Genomic DNA, 5,707 nt, shown 5'->3' on the forward strand with positions numbered 1-5,707 from the left:
TGTGTAAAATATCTCGTGTATGTGTGTTTCTATCTAGCAGTAGTGCAGAGCCTTTAGGAGGAATAACCAACATCTGTGAGTGCTGACTGATGTTATTGGCAGGAAAACACTCTAATAGAACGTGGTTTGAGCGGTGAGGCCTGACCTTCTCCTTTTCTATCAGGATGGTTCTGTTAGGCTTAGGCACGGGTCAGGACGGCTAGGAGGACAGGAGACGGTAGGAGGGCAGGGGACGGGGCAGGAGGGGCAGGGGACTGGGTAGGAGGGACAGGGGACAGGTAGGAGGACAGGGATGGGTAGGAGGGGGCCTGCAGGAGGCAGGACGGGTAGGAGGTGCAGGACGGGGTAGGAGGGGCAGGGGACGGTAGGAGGGGCAGGATGCAGGAGGACCAGGACCAGGGCAGGAGGGGGCAGGACGGTAGGAGGCAGGACGGCAGGAGGGCGGACGGGGGTGAGATGGCAGGACCCGTAGGAGGGGCAGGACAGGGTGAGAGGCAGGGACTGGGGAGAGGGGGCAGGACGGTAGGAGGGGGGCAGGGACGGGGCAGGAGGTGGGGATTGCAGGAGGTGGACGGGATTACACAACACGGTTGCCTATAGAATGGGAGAATAAATATACTATTCTCCAGGTGACACAGGCTAGCATTACTGAGCCAGTGCCTGTGGTATAGCCAACAGTCACTGAATGACTCCCATCTCTTCCATGTTGAGGAAGGCACGAGAGCAGTAGGTTGGGAGATAACTTCAACCTAGTGTGTGGTAGAACCCAACATAATGTCATTCTGGAGGGGTTATTGATATTAAACAGTCAATTATTGTAAAGGTTGAGGCCAAATATACACTATTCTTAGGTTATTGAGGTTAAATTCTGTCATTCTGTGGCTATATTGAGGTTAAAGGTCATTCTAGGCTATTGAGCAAGCTCCATACTTGATATAGTTGATAGTTCTGATTTACACTCTACAGTGTATTACTATCAGCAGTGTTGTAAAGGCGACTCTACAGAGAGATGGCCACACACACACACACACACACACACAGGTAGGTACATTAAGACACTTTACATACTTTCTTCTTCACATACATACAAGATAGGATATACCACACACACATTACTCTATACTGGGCTGGTGCTAGGCGATGGCTCACGGCTTGGCAAGAGAAGACAGCAGTTGGCTTATGTTCACACAGAGAGAGGAGAGACTGGCAGCTTGCAGTTACTTGAGTGGGACATACACAGGGCGTTATGACATTTGGCTACACGTGACATACATACTTTATTCTTACTACAAACTTGTCTTTTTCTTTCTTTCCTTGGTTCTTTCTTCTTTTGTCTTTCTTCGTTCTTTCTTTCATTCTTTTCTTCTTTTGTCTTTCCTTCTTTCTTGTCTTTCTTGTCTTTTTCTTATCTTCCTTCTCCTTTCTTCTTCACTTGTCTTTTATATCCTTCTTCTTGTTCTTCTTCTCTTTGTCTTTCTTTCTTTGTTCTTCTTTCGTCTTTCTTCTCTTCTTCTTCTTTATTTTCTTCTTCTTGCTCCTTTCTTTGAGATCTTCCTTCCTTTTCTTTCTTTTCACAGTTTTGTCTCCTCTACTCCTAGTGCGTATGTCCTCACCTCAGGCTCACCAGCTAGCGGGCAGTCCTCTAGAGGGCTTAGTTATAGCATATAATTACACTGTTTGATGGTGTGGATGGCAGCTCCCACCGCTTGTCAGCTGGTTAGTTCCAGGATAAAGACAGAGAGAGGAGTCCAGGTCCCAATGGTGCCCTATCTCTGTGATAGTACTCCACTGTTGACCAGGGACCATTTTACACCCAATTCCACCCCAGGTTACAGAGATACTTATCCACCACTAGACAGATTAGATAGATCTGTCCTCCTTTGTCACATATATATACATATTTATTTACATATATATATACTTGCTATTAATGTACTACATATATACATTTATAAATATTTATACATACACATACATTTGCCCAGGTAGTTAATTTTGGGATATATATCTATTATTAAAATTGGAGTTAATTTTTAATTTTAATTTTAATTCTACTTAAATTTAATTCTCTAATTTTAATTTTAATTTAATTTTTTTAGTTTTAATAAGTAAATTAATTTTAGTTTTAATTTAATTTTTGAATCTTACTTTAATTAATATTTACTTCTAATTCTGACCTTTAAATCTCCTTTAGCTAGTATTGATTTATTATTATTTATGACAGTGAGAGAACATATCTACTACACACATCTAATATTACTACTACCACAGCTAAGGCTTGTCTCCTCCATGTAGATAGAGTCATATAAACGATCACAGGGTGAGATATAATATATATTTGTTAGGATATGAAGAGACGCCAGCATCTCATTCTGTTTTTCTGTTCTCTTGTTGCTTGTTCTATCTCTACTATCTAAGTCATTATAGAGGGTTGGTGGCTCTTTCATTGTGTCTGTCTGTCTTTCTGTCCTCTACTGCTTCTTTTCTATCTCTTTGTCTACCCTTTTCTTCTTCTTCTTCTTATTTCTTTCTTTCACTTTCCTTTTATTTTTCTTTTTTTCCTAGTTTTCTTTTTTTTTTGATTATTCTGTCTTCCATTTTTCTTTTCTTGAGTTATTTATTTTATTTTTATCTTTCTCTTTTATTATTTTTTTTTTTTTATTTTTCTTCTCCTATTTTTTTTCTCTTATTTTTTTATCTTCATTTTATATTCTTTTCTTCTTTTTTTATTACTTTTTCTTTCTTCTTTATTTGTTTTTTTTCTTATTATTGTTATTTCTCTTTAGTTTTTTTTTCTTTTTTTTTACTCTCTCTTTTATTTAACTTTATTTTTCTTTTCTTTATTTTTTCTTTCTTTTTTTTTTCCTTCTCTTATTCTCTTTTCCTTCTTTTTTTTCTTTTCTTCTTTTTTAGTCTTCTTAATTTTTTTTTTCTTTTTTCTTCTTTAATTACTTTTTTTTTTTACTTTCTTTCTTTTTTTTTCTTTATTTTTTATATCTTTTTTTTCTTTTTTTCTTTTTTATATTTTGTTTTCTTCCTTTTTTATTTTTATTTTGTTATTTTTATTTTCCCTTTCTTTCTTTTTTCTTTTTCTTTTCTTTATTTCTTTTCTTTTTTTTCTCTATCTCTTTTCTTCTTTTCTTTTATTTTCTTTTCTTTTTTTTTTTTTTTTTATTTTTTTTTTTCTTCTTCTTATGTTTTCTTTTTTTTTTCTTCCTCTTTATCTTTTTCTTCTTCTTTTTTTCTTTTTTTATTCCTTTTTTTCATTTTTTTCTTTTCTTTTTATTTTCTCTTTTTTCGTCTTTCCCTTTCTCTTTTGAAATTTTTTATTATTTTTTTTTTTCTTCTTTTTTTTCATTTTTTTGTTTCCTTTTTTTCCTTTTTCTTCTTTTTTTTTTTATTTTTTTTTTTTTTATTTTTGTTTTACCTTATTTTCCCACTTTCTTCTTTCTTTTTATTTTTTTTTTCTTTTTTCTTTTTTTCTTTCTTTCTTCATCTTATTCTCTTCTTTTTTTATTTCTTTCTCCTTCTTCTTTCTTCTTTTCCTTTTATTTCTTTATTTTCTTTTTTTTTTTACTTTCTTCTTTTTTTTTCTTCTTCTGTTACTTTTCTTTTTTTTCTTCCTTATTTCTTATTTCTTCTGTACTTTACTTTCCTTTTTTTATCCTTCTTTTTTTTTCTTCTCCTTTTTTTTCTTTTTTTTATTCTCTTTTTTGTTTTTTTATTTCCTTTTTTCTTTATTTTCTTCTTCGTTTAGTTTTTTTTTTTTTTTTTTTATTCTCTTTTTGTTTTTTTTTTTTCTCTTTTTTTTTTTCTTTTTTTCTTCTTTTTTTTCTTTTTTATTCTTTCTTTTTTCTTTTTCTTTTTTATTATCTTTTTCTTTATTTTCTTCTTTCTTTTTCTTTTTTTTTCCTTTATTCTTCTCTTTTTTTTTTTATTTTTATAGTTTCTTCTTTTTCATTTCCTCTTTTTTATTCCTGTTTTTTTATCTTTTTTTACTTTTTTTCTTTGTTTTTTTTTTTTTATTTTTTTTTTTATTCTTTCTTTTTTTTTTTTCTCTTTTTCTTTTTTTTCTTTCTTTTTTTTTTCATTTTTTATTTCTTTTTTTTTTTCTTTTTTTTAGTTTTGTTTTTTTCTGTTTTTTTTTTTCTTTTTTCTTTTCTTTTTTATTTATTTTTTTTTTTTTTTTTTTTCTTCTTTTTTTTTTTTTTTTTTTTCTTGTATTTTTCTTTTTTTTCTTTCTTTTTCTTTCGTTTTTTCTTTCTTTTACCTTTCTCTATTTACTCTTTTCTTCTTTTTCTTTATTTTTTTTTTTTTTTTCTCTTTTTTTTTGTTTTTACTTTTACTTTTTCTTTTTTTTTTATTTCATTTTTTTTTTTTTTTTTTTTTTTTTTTTTCTACTATTTTCCTATTTTTTTATATTTTTTTTTTTTTTTACTTTTTTTTTTTTTTTTCTTTTTCTTATCTTTTTTCTTTTTTTTTTTTTTTCTTTGTCATTTTTTTCTTTTTTTTCTTTTTTTTATCTTTCTTTTTCTTTTGAGATAAAGGCACCTTGTTTCCCCAACCCTCTTGCCTCGGGCTGAAGAGAAGATTAGGGAAATTCAGTTATCTATGCAATTACATGCTTATCTTAAATCATCTGTATTTACTTGCAGGAGGAGAGGAGGCGAAAGGAGGTGAGAGAGAGGGTTGTTGAACAGGGTTAGCTGCTCAGAGAGAATAGGCAAAGAGAGCCATATATGTTCCAGAGAGAGAGAGAGAGAGAGAGAGAGAGAATCTAGAATGAGAGAGAGAGAGAGGAAGAGAGAGAGAGAGAGGCCCTAGAATACATGAGCAGCTGAGACAGGTTACATGACTCTCGCTCTAGAATACATGTTTTACATTATGTTACATAATCTCCCGCCTCAGAATACTGTGCCATTATGTTATGACTCTGCCTAGAATACATGAGCTTACATTATGTTCATATGACTTTCGCTCTAGAATATATAGCGGAGACAGGAGCAGAGAATTTTCGCTTAGAATATATAAAGGAGATATAGCAGAGTGATTTTCGCTTTTAGAATATATAAAGTGTGAGACAGGAAAGTTATATGATTTTCGCTTAGAATATATAAAGTGATATTAGGTTATATGATTTCTGCTCTAGAATATATAGCGAGACAGTTATATAATTTTGTGAATATAGTGAGACAGGACAGGAGGATTTCCTACTTAGAATAAGAGAGGTGAGACATAGCAGATGGACTCGCTTAGAATATAAAGTGAGACAGGTTATATGATTCTCTGCCTAGAATAGAGAAGAGATATGTTATATGACTTCTACCTAGAATAGAGAAAGTGGAGACAGGAAGAGAGGATTTCCTGCCGAGAATATAGCGAGACAGCAGATGGGATTCCTGCCCTTAGAATACAGGAGCGCTGGAGATGAGGTTATATGACCTCTGCTCTAGAATATATAGAAGTGAGACAGAAAGAGAGGATCTCGCCTAGGGATTATATAGCGAGACATGTTATATGACTTGGGTTAGAATATATAGGGAGATATAGCAGAGTGACTTTCATTTAGACAGAGAAGTGAGACAGGCAGTATGATCTTCTGCCTCTAGAATATATAGCTGAGATATAAACAGGAGGATTTCGCTTAGAATAGAGAGAAAGCGAGATGAGAAGAGACAGATTTCTAACACACACACACACATTTCTA

At 32.3% G+C, this 5,707-nt stretch overlaps 1 pseudogene; it reads left to right on the forward strand.

Moving 5' to 3' along the window:
• The first annotated feature begins 378 nt into the window (after nt 1-378).
• Nucleotides 379-5,707, forward strand: part of LOC121565100 — a 26,796-nt pseudogene continuing 21,467 nt past the window's right edge.

Source organism: Coregonus clupeaformis, unplaced genomic scaffold (genome assembly GCF_020615455.1).
Source record: "Coregonus clupeaformis isolate EN_2021a unplaced genomic scaffold, ASM2061545v1 scaf4085, whole genome shotgun sequence".
Taxonomy (NCBI): Eukaryota; Metazoa; Chordata; class Actinopteri; order Salmoniformes; family Salmonidae; genus Coregonus; species Coregonus clupeaformis.